Source organism: Pinus tabuliformis, chromosome 3_2 (assembly GCF_031772625.1).
Source record: "Pinus tabuliformis cultivar Carrire ecotype Pingquan chromosome 3_2, CPIR1, whole genome shotgun sequence".
NCBI classification, from domain to species: Eukaryota; Viridiplantae; Streptophyta; class Pinopsida; order Pinales; family Pinaceae; genus Pinus; species Pinus tabuliformis.
Window position 1 is genome coordinate 94,849,330 of NC_142302.1, and position 18,770 is coordinate 94,868,099.

An 18,770-nucleotide genomic window follows, 5' to 3' on the forward strand; every position below is an offset into this window, starting at 1 on the left:
AATATCTGGTAACAATCTTGGTGCTTTGACGGTGCCATTGATCAACTTTACAATCAAAATACCAGCCGTAATCACAACAAATACAACAACAAGTGCAACTGATAATGCAGAAGTGAATCTCAAAGAATCTGCAAATTCATGGAAATGAACACATCAATATAGGCATCAAGATTTGAACATCACAACTCCTAAGGAATAACCCATGATCCACATCCTTGAATGTATATTCCATATGCCATTTCTAACAGGGAAACATGAAAAGTCATACAAATCGTTAAGTAGATGCCATCAGTATGTGACATTCCCAAGATATGTTGAATCCCCTCATATAATTACAACAGTTTCTAGACATGTAAATCCCTAATAGCTGTAAGGTATGTATATTTCAAATGGGTCTATCTGTCTGTTGAAGTAGAGACATCAATGAATGGTGGAACTGAGTTGATGTCTCTACTTTAAATGGTTGAAATGAAAATACTTGGCAAAATGGACTAATTACTCTTACTCTGGCTGTCTGTATCAATGCAGCTTTTGCAGGGCTAAAATGTGAAGGAAAGGAGGATGAAGATTGTGATAAGTTATTGAAGAGCAATGGGATCATCACACACAGTGGGATGCATTTTGGCGCACCTCAAACTTATGTGAGGTTGAGTATTATTGACAGAAACCAGACCTTCAATCTTCTGCTTGACAGGCTCTCAACTTTTCATGGATGATTAGTTGAATCGCTCAATCATTGATGCGAGATCAACTATATTCCTTTTCAATGTTTACAACTACAAATACAGTAGTATCTTTCACTAGAAGGCCGACCAACCATGGCAGGATGATACAAGGCTTTACACAAGTTTCTCCACTCTTCACAATTCTACAAGCAAATTCCCAAATCAGCGTTCTTTTCTCTGTCCTGTTCCAAATAATCTTTATATGTATGTGCACCACCTTCTCCTCATAAAAAATCATTCTCAAGATCGTGGAGGGCCTTCCTCCTTTTTTTTGAACAAAGAATTAATGTCACTCACTATAGCAATTGAACTTGAAGCTACTGCCAGAAAAATCATGAACAATGCGATGAATATGTCCTTCCTGGTTGAGATTCCATGGGTGTCTCTGCAATTAAAAAATAATTGAGGTTAGAAGTTACATACAAGCAAGGTGAAAGACGAAACTAGAAATGAAAAACAACTTTTTTTCTACCTGAGAGGAATGGAAGCTGGGAAGATGAACCCAATACAAACTGCTGCTATGGCCCCTGTGAATTGAAATGCATCCCAGATACCTGGTATGAATGATGCCCAAGGAAAATGATTTCAATTAACCCAGCAGTGATCAAAATGAACCACTTATTATCCAAAACAAGATGCTTTTTCGTTGGAAAGACAAGCCCATCAAGATTAAGTCTTAGGGAAAAAAAAATGAGAGGAAAGAACGCCATCAGATGTATAACATAGGTCACACAAACAATGTCATTCAGCACAACACTGTAGGGAACTCACAAGTTGGTGTCAAAATTGGCCAGGACATCATCCATGGTCTGGTCTCCAAATAGAAGAAAGCCAAAAAAGCTTGTACTTGTGTATACAATTGAGCACAATGCCAATGATGTGCGAACAATGGACTACATTTCTGAAGGGTCCTCAAGTTCATTGTATATGGAATGAACTGCATGGCACAAAGACATCACAATTCATTATAACATAATTTTAAATGCAAATTCAACTAATGAACTCTAAGATACTACACTGCAGGGCCAGAGATGGAGGAAAATAATCCATACCATTGTAATGACAGATGTAAGCAGTCACAATAACTGGTACCACAATGAAAAGCTTCAAGAACGAAGTAAAATCCACAATATCTGGTAACAATCTTGGTGCTTTGACAGTGCCACTGAACAACTTTACAATCACAATACCAGCCGTAATCACAACAAATAAAACAGCAAGTGCAATTGATAATGCAGAAGTGAATCTCAAAGAATCTAAAAATTCATGGAAATGAACACATCAATATAGGCATCAAGATTTGAACATCACAACTCCTAAGGAATAACCCATGATCCACATCCTTGAATGTATATTCCATATGCCATTTCTAATAGGGCAACATGAAAAGTCAGACAAATCGTTAAGCAGATGCCATCAGTATGTGACATTCCCAAGATATGTTGAATCCCCTCATATAATTACAACAGTTTCTAGACATGTAAATCCCTGATAGTTGTAAGGTATGTATATTTCAAATGGGTCTATCTGTTTGTTGAAGTAGAGACATCAATGAATGTTGGAACTGAGTTGATGTCTCTACTTTAAATGGTTGAAATGAAAATACTTGGCAAAATGGACTAATTACTCTTACTCTGGCCGTTTGTATCAGTGCAACTTTTGCAGGGCTAAAATGTGAAGGAAAGGAGGATGAAGATTGTGAGAAGTTGCAGCTTTTGCAGGGCTAAAATGTGAAGGAAAGGAGGATGAAGATTGTGAGAAGTTATTGAAGAGCAATGGAATCATCACACGAAGTGGGATGCATTTTGGTGCACCTCAAACTTATGTGAGGTTGAGTATTATTGACAGAAACCAGACCTTCAATCTTCTGCTTGACAAGCTTTCAACTATTCATGGATGATTAGTTAAATCGCTCAATCATTGATGCGAGATCAACTATATTCCTTTTCAATGTTTACAACTACAAATACAGTAGTATCTTTAACTAGAAGGCCGAGTGACTATGGCAGGATGGTACAAGGCTTTACACAAGTTTATCCACTCTTCACAATTCTACAAGCAAATTCCCAAATCAGCGTTCTTTTCTCGGTTCTGTTCCAAATAATCTTTATATGTATGTGCACCACCTGCTCCTCATAAAAAATCATTCTCAAGATCGTGGAGGGCCTTCCTCCTTCTTGTTGAACAAAGAATTAATGTCACTCACTATAGCAATAGAACTTGAAACTACTGCCAGAAAAATCATGAGCAATGCGATGAATATGTCCTTCCTGGTTGCGATTCCATGGGGGTCTCTGCAATTAAAAAATAATTGATGTTAGAAGTTACATACAAGCAAGGTGAAAGACGAAACCAGAAATGAAAAACAACTTTTTTCCTACCTGAGAGGAATGGAAGCTGGGAAGATGAACCCAATACAAACTGCTGCTGTGGCCCCTGTGAATTGAAATGCATCCCAGATACTTGGTATGAATGATGCCCCAAGGAAAACGATTCCAATTAACCCAGCAGTGATCAAAATGAACCTCTTAATATCCAAAACAAGATGCTTTTTGCTGGAAACACAAGCCCATCATGATTAAGTCTCGGGGCAAAAAAAATGAGAGGAGAGACCAACATCAGATGTACAACATACGTCACACGAACAATGTCATCCAGCACAACACAGTAGGGAACTCCCAAGTTGGTGTCAAAATTGGCCAGGACATCATCCATGGTCTGGTCTCCAAATAGAAGAAAGCCAAAAAAGTTTGTACTTATGTATACAATTGAGAACAATACCAATGATGTGTGAACAATGGGCTACATTTCTGAAGGGTCCTCAAGTTCATTGTATATGGAATGAACTGCATGGCGCAAAGACATCACAATTCATTATAACATAATTTTAAATGCAAATTCAACTAATGAACTCTAAGATACTACACTGCAGGACTAGAGATGGAGGAAAATAATCCATACCATTGTAATGACAGATGTAAGCAGTCACAATAGCTGGTACCATAGTGAAAAGCTTCAAGAACGAAGTAAAATCCACAATATCTGGTAACAATCTTGGTGCTTTGACGGTGCCACTGAACAACATTATATTGCAATACCAGCCATAATCACAACAAATACAACAACAAGTGCAACTGATAATGCAGAAGTGAATTTCAAAGAATCTACAAATTCATGGAAATGAACACATCAATATAGGCATCAAGATTTGAACATCACAACTCCTAAGGAATAACCGATGATCCACATCCTTGAATGTATATGCCATACACCATTTCTAACAGGGCAACATGAAAAGTCAGATAAATCGTTAAGCAGATTCCATAAGTATGTGACATTCCCAAGATATGTTGAATCCACTCATATAATTACAACAGTTTCTAGACATTTAAATCCCTGATAGCTGTGAAAAGGCCCAAATGAAATATGATATATCTCAAAATCAGTGCTAAAAAATGCTTATCAAGATGAGCAAAGAAGACTTACCCACTCTCTTGAAAGACTCTAGACATTTAAATCCCTGATAGCTATGAAAAGGCCCAAATGAAATATGATATATCTGAAAATCAGTGCTAAAAAATGCTTGTCAGGATGAGCAAAGCAGACTTAGGATCGGAACACGTCCATTCCACCAAATGAAATCCAAACCATTCTTCAAGTATACCAGGATGATGCACGCCATTTGATGATGTTCTAGATAGCACATCGCCTGCCCAAATCAAGAAAACACCTCCATCAGACATAGAGATTTCTAATTCAAAGCCATATATAAGATAGGAATCATGCCCAAAGTAATATAAAAGTGGCACCATATAATTGACCATTCAAACAAAAATGAAAGGAATCTAAGAAAAAAGAGACACTAATAAAGCATGTCAAGCCATGTATGCTTCATAGAACACTTCAACTTTGTTAAACAGAAACAAGTTGTTAGTGTTTCAGCTTGCTAAACTGCTCACAATGCAAAAATTGGGTCGAAGTTTCAATTCAAGCAGTACTTTTAAAATACTCTAGTTGTAACATACATGCTTAAATATTCCCACACGATATACTATTTATCCTTGGATATTACCCTCAAAACTAGGCTAATTCAGCCTACGACCTAAAATGCATAACCTACAAAGTTTAGATTGAATTACTTTTCAATTCATCTTATCTTGATTCCTTTCTAACAGAAGCCTGTAAAAAAAATATCAACGGACTGCTTCTAAATCAATGATTGCAAATACTTAAACTCTTCACAAGGTACGAGGGTCTCCCTCGATCTCCATCATATTAAACACGATGCAATTATGATCTAAAGTCAGATGAACAGAAACAGACTCAAGTTCAAACACTGGATTCAGTGATTAAAAGCAAGGGACTATCACATATTTACCAAGATTCAACTTGGGAAATATCACTGAATAAAAGCAGTGATAAACTGGTAATTCACCTTATGTTGCATCCCTATCCATAATCTTCCAACAAATTGGTCTCCTCAAACAGAAAATACTGATTATGATCGGTTGTTCTAACAACAAAGGGAGTGAGATTTTTTCAAAAACCATCAGAAGCAGAAAAAAAATAACAGAGGAGAAAGAAATAATTTGTTCCCAGTATATGATTCTGTAATCAAATAAAAAGACTTTTATAAGATATGTTGAATCCCCTCATCTAATTACAATAGTTTCTTGACATTTAAATCCCTAATAGCTGTGAAAAGGCCCAAATGAAATATGATATATCTCAAAATCAGTGCCAAAAAATTCTTATCAGGATGAGCAAAGCAGATTTACCCACTCTCTTGAAAGACTCTAGACATTTAAATCCCTGATAGCTGTGAAAAGGCCCAAATGAAATATGACATATCTGAAAATCAGTGCTAAAAAATGCTTATTAGGATGAGCAAAGCAGACTTACCCACTCTCTTGAAAGACACCAACGGAGCTAAAATAAGGACTATGGTGAGAACTAGGAAAACACCTCCATCAGACATAGAGATTTCTAATTCAAAGCCATATATAAGATAGGAATCATGCCCAAACTAATATAAAAGTGGCACCAAATAATTGACCATTCAAACAAAAATGAAAGGAATCTAAGAAAAAAGAGACACTAATAAAGCATGTCAAGCCATGTATGCTTCATAGAACACTTCAACTTTGTTAAACAGAAACAATTTGTTAGTGTTTCAGCTTGCTAAACTGCTCACAATGCAAAAATTGGGTCGAAGTTTCAATTCAAGCAGTACTTTTAAAATACTCTAGTTGTAACATACATGCTTAAATATTCCCACACGATATACTATTTATCCTTGGATATTACCCTCAAAACTGGGCTAATTCAGCCTACGACCTAAAATGCATAACCTACAATGTTTAGATTGAATTACTTTTCAATTCATCTTATCTTGATTCCTTTCTAACAGAAGCCTGTAAAAAAATTATCAACGGACTGCTTCTAAATCAATGATTGCAAATACTTAAACTCTTCACAAGGTACGAGGGTCTCCCTCGATCTCCATCATATTAAACACGATGCAATTATGATCTAAAGTCAGATGAACAGAAACAGACTCAAGTTCAAACACTGGATTCAGTGATTAAAAGCAAGGGACTATCACATATTTACCAAGATTCAACTTGGGAAATATCACTGAATAAAAGCAGTGATAAACTGGTAATTCACCTTATGTTGCATCCCTATCCATAATCTTCCAACAAATTGGTCTCCTCAAACAGAAAATACTGATTATGATCGGTTGTTCTAACAACAAAGGGAGTGAGCTTTTTTCAAAAACCATCAGAAGCAGAAAAAAAATAACAGAGGAGAAAGAAATAATTTGTTCGCAGTATATGATTCTGTAATCAAATAAAAAGACTTTTATAAGATATGTTGAATCCCCTCATCTAATTACAACAGTTTCTTGACATTTAAATCCCTGATAGCTGTGAAAAGGCCCAAATGAATATGATATATCTCAAAATCAGTGCTAAAAAATTCTTATCAGGATGAGCAAAGCAGATTTACCCACTCTCTTGAAAGACTCTAGACATTTAAATCCCTGATAGCTGTGAAAAGGCCCAAATGAAATATGACATATCTGAAAATCCGTGCTAAAAAATGCTTATTAGGATGAGTAAAGTAGACTTACCCACTCTCTTGAAAGACACCAACGGAGCTAAAATAAGGACTATGGTGAGAACTAGGAAAACACCTCCATCAGACATAGAGATTTCTAATTCAAAGCCATATATAAGATAGGAATCATGCCCAAAGTAATATAAAAGTGGCACCAGATAATTGACCATTCAAACAAAAATGAAAGGAATCTAAGAAAAAAGAGACACTAATAAAGCATGTCAAGCCATGTATGCTTCATAGAACACTTCAACTTTGTTAAACAGAAACAAGTTGTTAGTGTTTCAGCTTGCTAAACTGCTCACAATGCAAAAATTGGGTCGAAGTTTCAATTCAAGCAGTACTTTTAAAATACTCTAGTTGTAACATACATGCTTAAATATTCCCACACGATATACTATTTATCCTTGGATATTACCCTCAAAACTGGGCTAATTCAGCCTACGACCTAAAATGCATAACCTACAATGTTTAGATTGAATTACTTTTCAATTCATCTTATCTTGATTCCTTTCTAACAGAAGCCTGTAAAAAAATTATCAACGGACTGCTTCTAAATCAATGATTGCAAATAGTTAAACTCTTCACAAGGTACGAGGGTCTCCCTCGATCTCCATCATATTAAACACGATGCAATTATGATCTAAAGTCAGATGAACAAAAACAGACTCAAGTTCAAACACTGGATTCAGTGATTAAAAGCAAGGGACTATCACATATTTACCAAGATTCAACTTGGGAAATATCACTGAATAAAAGCAGTGATAAACTGGTAATTCACCTTATGTTGCATCCCTATCCATAATCTTCCAACAAATTGGTCTCCTCAAACAGAAAATACTGATTATGATCGGTTGTTCTAACAACAAAGGGAGTGAGCTTTTTTCAAAAACCATCAGAAGCAGAAAAAAAATAACAGAGGAGAAAGAAATAATTTGTTCCCAGTATATGATTTTGTAATCAAATAAAAAGACTTTTATAAGATATGTTGAATCCCCTCATCTAATTACAACAGTTTCTTGACATTTAAATCCCTGATAGCTGTGAAAAGGCCCAAATGAAATATGATATATCTCAAAATCAGTGCTAAAAAATTCTTATCAGGATGAGCAAAGCAGATTTACCCACTCTCTTGAAAGACTCTAGACATTTAAATCCCTGATAGCTGTGAAAAGGCCCAAATGAAATATGACATATCTGAAAATCAGTGCTAAAAAATGCTTATTAGGATGAGCAAAGCAGACTTACCCACTCTCTTGAAAGACACCAACGGAGCTAAAATAAGGACTATGGTGAGAACTAGGATCGGAACACGTTCATTCCACTAATGAAATCCAAACCATTCTTCAAGTATACCAGCATGATGCATGCCATTTGATGATGTTCCAGATAGCACATCGCTTGCCCAAATCAAGAAAACACCTCCATCAGACCAACAGAGGCCATCACTGCTAGATTCCTCCTGGCTGGCGAATTTTTCTTCTCTCCGTTTCTCAAGAACGAAGTCCCCTGAGCACCCATAAACCTTCCAACAGCGGCAGCCATGATCTGTAACAAAAATAGGATGATCCACAAACCTAGGTTGAATCCCCAGTGCAAAACAATTCTATCTAAATGTACAGAATGGGTGTACCAAAATCCAGTAAAATACTCAGAGCAGATATTATTGCAAATGTGGGAAAGGTAAGGAAAGCCAATATCTCAAGTTTACCATCATTCGCTAAAAGGAATTCCAGGCGTCCGCGCGTAGGGCTCATACCAGGCATTACAGTGGCAGATTTGGTTTTCTTCTCGCTGGAGTTTGCCGCTGTGTTTCTCAAAAAAACGAAATACAGAGAAAAGATCGAAGAATGGGAGCAGGATTTTTTTGGCCCCATAGATTCATTTACAAGGAACTCCGCATCGCCACCAGTGGATTTAGGCACGAAAATGTATTACGCCAGGGGATTTGGGAAGGTTTATATGGGCGTTTTCCCTAGCAGTGGCCAGGCATAAACTAAGGAGTCAGTTCGGTCCAGATCCAACGGTGTAAAATGTTTTAATCGTCTAACAATCGATTATAGGGTGCAGATTGTGCCAGCACAACAGCCAGGGGAGTTGTTTCCAGAGGGAAACGCCTTACGGCGTAAATATTAGAGTTGTGTATGATTAAATTTTCCTTTTCGTTGAGATGATTTTTAAATATTAGTGTTGTATCTGATGAAATTTTACTTTTCGTTGAGAAACGAGCTCATACGTTTGGCCAGGAGGATAAGGTTTATTAGTTATTAAATATTTGGGCTGTGTGGGATTAAATTTTCCTATTCGGATTTTTTTTATGCATAGTTCCTTGTAAAATATTCAAGTATACTAGCACACCTAGCAATTAAATTAAGTGGTTGAGATGAACGCGGATAAGTATTCATAGTAATAGCACCTATAATCATTTGAGTTGAATAAAATTCTCCATGTATTCCCAATCCATATCATGAATTGAATCGAATTCTACATGTATTCCCTGTCCATATCATTTTAAAGTGAATGTACCCACTATCATCGAAAGGCAGCGGCTAACCAGCCTGCCATAGGGCATTAAATGCCTAGGGAGATATAGGCTGGATAGCCCGCTAACACGCAAATTCGGAAACTGGGCACTAAATAAGAAATGGGAATTTGCGTGTTAGCGCGCTATCCAGCCTGCATCTCCTCGGGCATTTAATGCCCTATGGCAGGCTGGTTAGCCGCTGCCATCATCGAAATGTGATCGAACGCCCATGCATCAATCATTTATATTATTTTCCATTTGATAAAACATTTATAGTAGATGTTACTTATTATTTATTATAATAGATGGAAAGATAAACCAATTGGTAATTGATAAACATATAGGTTTAAAAGTAATTATTTCAATTGGAACTTTTGGAAAGGCGAAGGAGACAAAGCATGAATTCACACAAAACACAAGCTGCTTCTCTTCTATTGATCACACAAAACATGATGATTACAATGAACCTGGTGAAGGGCATTTAAACCTTTTTGACAAGCTACTTGCCTAAAATATCTTGACATGCAACCACATGTAATCACACACTCAAACACTCAAACACTCAAACACTTGACTTGACTCAACATTCAAACACTCAACCAGCCAATCATTCAGTTAACTGACTCTCTATGTTTAGCCAACTCCTCATGCAGGAGTAATTATCTTATTTTAACACTCCCCCTTAATTACGACTCCTAAAATAAAACATGACTCATGACAACTCAAACACGCATGCTGGTCTATGTCTCAGCTAGGCTTGCAACACCCAAGTTTCTTCAATGAAACCCAAACACATCTTGTGCTAATGACTTAGTAAATATATTAGCCAATTGATCACTAGATTGCTAATGACTTAGTAAATATATTAGCCAATTGATCACTAGATTGCTAATGACTTAGTAAATATATTATCCAATTGATAACTAGATTTACAAGGCTTCAAGTGAACTTCTCCATTGCTTAAAAGTTCTCTAATAAAGTGATATCTAGTATCGATATGCTTGCTCTTCTGATGAAACGAACTATTCTTGGATAGTGCAATCGCTGAAGTGTTGTCACAATATATTGTTGTTGATCCTTGTTGTTTCTGCTTGAGTCCATCAAGTACTCTTCTTAACCACACTGCTTGACATGCTGCTGATGTTGCTGCTACATATTCTGCTTCTGTTGACGAAAGTGTCACAATGGGCTACTTCTTAGATGCCCATGAAATCACACCTGAACCAAGGTGGAACACAAAACCAAAAGTGCTCTTCCTATCATCCAAATTGCCTACAAAATCGCTATCTGTGTATCCAGTCAAATCCTTCTTTTCTATGCTTGCATACATAATTCCATAATCTCTAGTTCCTACTATGTATCTCAAATTCTTTTTCCTAAACTCCAATGTGTGTCTTTTGGAGTCTCCATAAATCTGGAAATCAAACTCACTCCTTGCATGATATCCGGTCTTGTAGCTGTGAGATACATGAGGCTACTGTTGAGCACTGGAGAAGGTATGGTATGTTAATTTACTTTGTTACATTTTCTTCAAAATTCACAACCTTTTCGCATCATGAGCTAGGCATATGACACAAGAATATGATAGAATCTAGAAGATTTATATGTAATATGAAATAACTAATAATTACCCTTTTCTATGCAGAAAAAGGAGAAAACGGAAAACCGTCATCCCAAAAGAAAGAATGAGACCAAGTTAACTGCTGTGCCTTTGGCAAGGAACCATGTTGAAACAAGGCGATCCAAATTGGAGCGTAACAGCCAGGAAAAGGAAAAGGAGATCTCCAATAAGCACAAAATAACAGATGGATAACTGCAAATTAACACCATGGCGAATCCCTCAGGATCCTTCGATCCTGAGGGATTGCTATCTTAACAATCCTGTGTATTGTTGGTATCGCCACTTGACTGTTATAAGAAGTGGTAGCACTACTAGCTCGGGGGACGACTGGTTGTTATTTTTGGTGTAATTTTGCTTTGTCTTTGAAACTTTGATCATCGACTCTCATTGAAGATCGATCCACTGTAACTCTGTTTTGATGTTTTAATATAAATCTGGTTGTCGTTCCATCTTTGATTCTGGAGTAGTCTCAAGCGGTGTGTCCCTGGACGCTAAGGGCCCGACCCTGGTGGATCAATCACTCCTGTGTCATATTTCCGATTCATATGTAGTTTGATTTCTTTCATTTACTATGTTCAGTAATTTGATGTGCTTTATTGTTCTACATATCAGCTCCATTATATATGCTTGGTTAAATACTATTGTTATCTGCAACAAGAATGTTATGTTATCATTCTAACATTGTATCGCATTGTTGTTCATTTTGGCAATCGATATAACATTGTTGTTCCTTATAGATTGCCATTCGATTATAGTTCAACTGCGGTGTATGTTCCTAAATCGGTACTACTGTATGATTTATTCTTAAATTGTGACTATTGTTCATTCGGAATTGTTGTTCTGTTACAATTGCCATTCCGTTATAATTTTTGTTACTTTATAGCTATGATTCATGTGTATTGTATCAGAGCTCAAATTACTGTTCCTTTCGATGTTAAGTGTGTCGCGTGTTTAACTTAGGTTGTTGTACATTCAAATCGGAGTTGTTGTTCTATACTTTATTTCTAATAGTCTACTGTTCCATTTCTGTTTGCTGTTCAATTCGAAAGCTGTTACTTAATTCCTGTAGATTATAATTATTGCTGCATTCATTTCCATATATTAAGGGTTTGCTATTCAATCCTATTAAATAGAGATAATCGCTATTCTATTTCCTTTCATTTGAATATTATCATTGCTTTGGTTTGCAGAAGGTCTGAGACTATAGTGAACATCGACATACGCTGTCTAGTTCCCAGTTTGATGATCCTTCCTTTGAGTGCCTTTTTGCTTACATTATTTTATAGAGGGAAGAGTTACTATTATTGTACCCTTGACTGATAAATTGTTGGAGCTTTCTGAATGCATGATTTGAGTCCTAGGTTTCTTTTTGCAAATAGATTTCATTCCAAGCATCCGTTTACTCTTGTATTGAGAGCATTATACTACTAGCATTACTCTGACAAATGACCGCCTCAAACTGAGTACACTCTTTGGAAGAACAAATATTTCCTGGATTGACAATTAATGTAGGGTAAATAGAGGTAAAAAGGACCCTTTTTACTGCTCGACATTTTGGCACCGTTACCGAGGAAGAGTGTAGCCATTTATTTCTTTTCTAGAGTGATGTAAGAACATGCTAAGAGAGAACTGGGTTTTAAAAACGAAAGGTAAGAACCTACATACGGAGTATGTAATAGCCCTGCTCCCCTGCCTGCTTTGCTGCAGATTTGTTGTTGTTTTCCTTGGGTAGAAATTAGTAGTTGATTTGTGTGCATGACTAAGCAGAAAAAGCCTAAAAAAAATCCTAAACCTCTACCCAAGCTTGATAAAGCTAAGGGGCGAGTGACCCTTGGCCGATCGACCTTTATAGATGAAATCCTTAAGAAAGCAGAATCTCAGCCTTCAGTAGGACCTATAAAATTTGCTTCTAGACAACCTACTAGTTCCCTTCAGGCCACAAGATCACCATCTGTAGCCTTTGCTGAGGTGCATAGTCACACCAAAGAGCAAGATTTTCAAGAAATTGAGAATTCTAGCCCAAAATCATTGCAAGAAGGGAACCTTAGCAATCTCTGGGAAGGGAGAGGAGAAACCGAGGAAACTAAAGAAGCAAGATCTCCTCTTCCGATAATTCTGCCATTAAGCAGCCTAGATAAGGGAAGTGCTACAAAAATCGTTTATAACAAAGTTAAAGTAACTCAAGAATCAGAATCCCCCCAGACATTAGGCACTCTCATCATCCCAGATAAAGGAAGTGTTGTTAAGACCATTCTTGTTAAAGCCATTCCCCCTCGACAGCCTAGGAATACCCTCCTAGATATCTTAGAAGGTTATTGGCATATATTTGACCAAATGGCCCAGAACTAGCCAAACACCTAAACCTCTATACTGCAATACCCCATTGTGGATACTGCCGCTAATGCACCTTGAAAGCAATCCCTCTCCAACATATCCCTACATTCCATGGCCTTACATCAGAAGATCCAGATGCATTCTTGTTTGAATTTGATGTGCTGTGTAGAGGATATGACTATACCATCGATCCCTAGAAACTGAAATTGTTCCCCTCTACATTAAAAGGGGTTGCTTTAAGATGGTTTATGGGATTGGGTGGTGGTGTTATAAATAACTGGGATCAAATGAAAGAGTCTTTTCTAAAAAAATATCAGGATTATTGCAGGTCTAGAGAGTTAAAAGATGAAATATTTCAGATGGTAGCTAGAACAAATGAAACATTAGAAGAATATGTTGAGCGTTTTTAGTATAATCTTCAAAGATCTCCTTATGCATCATTACCCTTACCTGATAATGTATTAAAAACAACATTAATTAGAGGAATGAAGGAACAATGGATTGAAACACTAAATATTATGGGAAAAGGAGATATTTATTAGGAAACTTTTGCTGACATTATTGATTTATGTATCAGGAGCTCGAGAGGCAGCACAAGACTAAAAGCAGTGGAACATGACAGGTTTACAAGAGACAACAAGATCTCTGTAGAGGGAGTAACTCGTGCAGAAATTGGAAATTTATTAGAAGATTTTAAAACTAACATATTGGGGACACTGACAATGCAGCTTGATATTATGCAGGCCAAGCAAAAACAAGCAGAGGAAAAACAAAATTTGGCAATCTTCTGTCCCATATGCAGAAAGAAACAAAACCACAAGGAGTGTCCATTAGATGCAGTCCAAGTTTGCGCCATTTGTACAAAAGACCATTCTACAGAGAGCTATCCCTCACTTCCTGGATTGAAAGCAATCTATAAGGAAGCAGAAGAAGAGCCAGAACCAGTGTACATACTCAATCAACACCGTCAATGGCAGTTGTGACGATCAGGTATGTTCTCCGATCCAACTTCTTCTTTTCAACCACTATAATATCATGCTCATCAATATAACTATGTGGCAAAATAAACCTACATTCTCAAATTGGTCACAACAACTATTTCCTTCATCATCACCATGGCCGAATCAAGCAAGCCAAACCATTTGGCCAAATTTTCCCTATACGCCACCATATTGGCAAAACAACATATATCCAGCACAATGGTCCCCTCCTACTTCATATAGTCAAACCTGGCAGACAAATTGGCAAAGACCAATGAATCAACCAGTTGGAACCATTCCGCTCCCTCAACCTACACTGCCAGCATTACAACAAAACCCCCAGTCTAATTTAAGACCACAACTCCCAGCCCAACCCAACCCTAATCTGAATAACAGACCGGTCCAATCTATTCAAATAATTGAAACACCAGAGTTAGGAACCGATCTGAGGGAGTGTAATGATCTTCAATTAAGATCTGGGCGCATCATTGAAACAGAGGGAGATAAAACCGCCCAAGTTGAAAATCAGTTACCTATAGAAAAAACACTACAAAAATAGGATGTGATTAGACAACAAACTCATAATCAAGTAATCACATCTTCCCCTCCATTCCCAAAGCGATTAACTATACCTCGACCTCTACAACATCCTGATTTTGACATTATGGGAGAACTTAAAAATTTATACATAAAAATTCCACTCCTCCAAGCCATTTAAGACATCCCAATATATGCAAAGACCATTAAAGAGCAATGTATAAAAAATCCAAGGAGGAGAATAGTAAATAAACCAACAGTCCAAGTAGTTGGTACCCTATCTGATCTATTATCAGGAAACGAAACACCCGTTAAATATGAAGACCGAGGAAATCTAATATTAACAGTACAAATCAATGGACAAAATTTTGCAAACGCCTTAGTTGATTTAGGAGCTGCAATCAATATTTTAACAACCACCACTTGTCAAAAACTAGGCATTACATCAGTAGAACCGACTTCCACTTTATTAGAACTGGCTGACCGATCTGTGGTTAGTCCAGAGGGCACATTACATAATGTCATTATATCTATTGACTCCTAGGAGTATCCTACTGATTTCCTAATAATAAACCCCAAAAACCGACTTAATGAACATCCATTGATTTTAGGCAGACCTTGGCTTGCAATTATTGACGCTTATATTGGCTACCGACAAGGTAGTATGACCATAACTAGGGGGTCTAATATCAAGAATCTATCTTTATATCCTCCAGCCCAACCAAGTGTCACAATAATAAAAACTAACAAACATCTTGTATCATACCTCACCGAAAATATTAGATCCCCATTAACCATAGAAGATGCCCTCGATTTTAAAGATCAAACAGTAGATGATGCCATTAACAATTTCATTAGCCAAGCTCAATCCAGATCCCACATACAATGTCACATGATAGAAGCAACATTTGATAATGAATTAGAAGAAGATCCTCTTAAAGATACTCACGACCAAACAATACCTACTACCTCTGTCTCAAATAGCAAAATTGTAGAAATTGAGCCAGGAAAGACTTTAAACATCAATGCCAACCTGACTTTTGAACAAGAAGAGAAGCTGCTCCAAGTACTAAGGAAATACAAAGAAGCATTTGCATGGGACTACCCTGACATGAAAGGAATTGATCCCTAGTTATGTACACACCACATTTACATAGAGAATGATGCAATACCCATTCGCCAACCACAAAGGAGACTTAACCCTCATCTAAAAGATATTGTAAAAGTTGAACTTCAAAAACTTTTAGATGTGAACTTCATCTACGCCATCTCCAATAGTAAATGGGTCTCTCCACTTGTTGTGGTGCCAAAGAAGAATGGAAAGTGGAGGATTTGTGTAGATTATAGAGAGCCAAATAAAGCAACACAAATAGACCACTTTCCCCTTCCATTCATTGACCAAGTATTAGATGGTTTGGTAGGAAAGAAATTCTTTTCTTTCTTAGACGGCTTCAGTGGATACAATCAGATTCAGGTTGCCCCTGAAGACCAAGACAAACCACTTTTACTTGTCCTTGGGGAACATTTGCCTACAGAGTTTTACCTTTTGGCCTATGCAATGCCCCTGCCACATTTCAAAGGGCTATCCTCAACATCTTTTCAGATTTAATAAATGAAGGGCTCAAAGTATACATGGATGATTTTACACCATATAGGGATGGTTTCAACCCAGCATTGGACACACTAGAAAAAGTGCTGCAGCGATGCATTGCCACCAGGCTCTATCTGAGCCATGAAAAATGCTATATGATGATGATTGAAGGACTTATTCTCAGCCATTATATTTCAGTAGCTGGAATACAAGTAGATCTGGCCAAAATTCAAATAATTTCGTTAATACCCACTCCTACCACTCAGACAGAGGTACGCAGCTTTCTTGGATTCTTTGGTTATTATGGAAGATTTATAGAACATTTTTCTCATATTGCTACACCTTTATATGCAATGACAAGGAATGTTGACTTTGTTTGGACAAAAAAATGTGACCGTTCTTTTGAGAATCTAAAAAAACTTGTGTCAACAACCCCAGTCCTTAGAGGTCCAAATTGGAACCTGCCATTTCAAATTTCATCAGACACTTCGGATACAGCTATTGGAGCAGTCCTTGGGCACGAAGAAGATAAAAAACCATATGCAATTTATTATATTAGCAAGAATTTGTCGCCTGCTGAATTGAACTATACTGTGACTGAAAAGAAATTTTTAGCTGTAATACATCCCATCAGCAAATTTAGGCATTATATCACTAGATATCCTGTCATTTTATATACATATCACACTACCATAAAATATTTAACCAATAAACCGATCATAAACGGTAGAGTAACCAGATGGCTAATTTTATTGCAGGAATAACTGATTTTCTCTCGTGAATTCCAAAACCAGTGGATGCAACAGCGGTCAAAGATCAATTCCCAGATGAACATGTGTTCGTTGTTACTATTAAAACACCTTGGTATGCTGATGTTGCAAATTATTTAGTAGTAAGAAAATTACCAAAACATCTGACCCCCAATTAACGAAAGCAGATTGTCTAGTGTAGTACTCGATTTTCTTGGATTGGGGGCTACTTGTTTCATACAGGGGTAGATATTCACATCAGTTGATGCATCCGGAAAGATGAAATTTTTGACATTTTGAAAGCTTGTCACGATGGACCGTGTGGCGGACATTTCGTCGATCGAAGAACTGGACACAAGGTGCTGCAAACAGGGTATTATTCGCCCATGATCTTCAAAGATGCAAAGAAGTCCATCCAATCTTGTGACAGCTGCCAAAGAGAAGGATGCCTTGGATAGGCTGATGAAATGCCCTTGAACCCACAACTAGTTATTGAACCATTTGAATGATGGGCACTTGATTTTGTTGGTCCAATCAACCCATCGTCAAATCAGAAAACATACATTTTGGTAGCAACAGAATATGTCACCAAATGTGTTGAAGCAGAGGCATTGCCAAGAGCTATAGAGGATTCTGTCATTCAATTCCCATTCCACATATTTGTGCGATATGGCCTCCCAAGAGATATAATTACAAATGGTGGACTATAGTTTGCTGGTAACAAGATTGCTGCAACACTAAAAAACTATCATATCCAGCATAAAATTACTACTCCATACCACCCACAGGCAAATGGTCAAGTAGAAAGCAAGAACAAAATCATAGAAGCAATACTGACAAAAACCATTGCGTCACACAGACGCGATTGGGATGCAAGACTGCCATAAGCATTGTGGGCATACAGGAAAACATGGAGAAGTACTATCGGTTATTCACCATACCAGCTAGTATTTGGAAAGGAACCCATCTTTCCGATAAAATTTGAAATACAGACATTACGAACAACACAAGAGGTCGATCTAGATTTAGACGAGGCTCAGACTAATAGATTACAACAGATCAATGAGCTATATGAAATCAGGCTCTTTGCCCTTCAACATACCGCGTTAATACAACAACAAAGAGCCAAATGGCACGACGCCCTTATTAAAAATAAAGTCTTCCACGAAGGAGATTTGGTGCTCCTATATGACTCTAGGTTCCAGGCTTTTCCCGAGAAACTTCAGACTCACTCGTTGGGACCATACGAAATCTAGAAGGTACATGATAATGGCACCATTACTCTAACCACCATTGATGGATCCAGACATACCTTTAAGGCAAACGGCCACCAAGTTCGATTATACCGCAAACCACTTACTCGGGAATCCTTCTACCAGAGACTCCACGAAGACTCCGACATGCAGATTCTAGTTGAGGAAGAGAAATCTTCCTCACCTTTGGCTAAGTAATTCGACTACTCTTACACAATGTACATAATTCTTTTGTTTTGTATATATTTTTTTTCTTTTCTTGCAGTTGTACAACATTTACACTTTGCTGGTCCTTCCAAAAGGAACAACATTTTCACCATTTTGTTGTTCCTT

The 18,770-nt window shown here is 37.2% G+C and overlaps 1 pseudogene; it reads right to left on the reverse strand.

Moving 5' to 3' along the window:
- Positions 1–2,754: 2,754 nt before the first annotated feature.
- LOC149179995 (amino acid transporter AVT6A-like) lies at positions 2,755–8,393 on the reverse strand (annotated as a pseudogene).
- Positions 8,394–18,770: the final 10,377 nt, after the last annotated feature.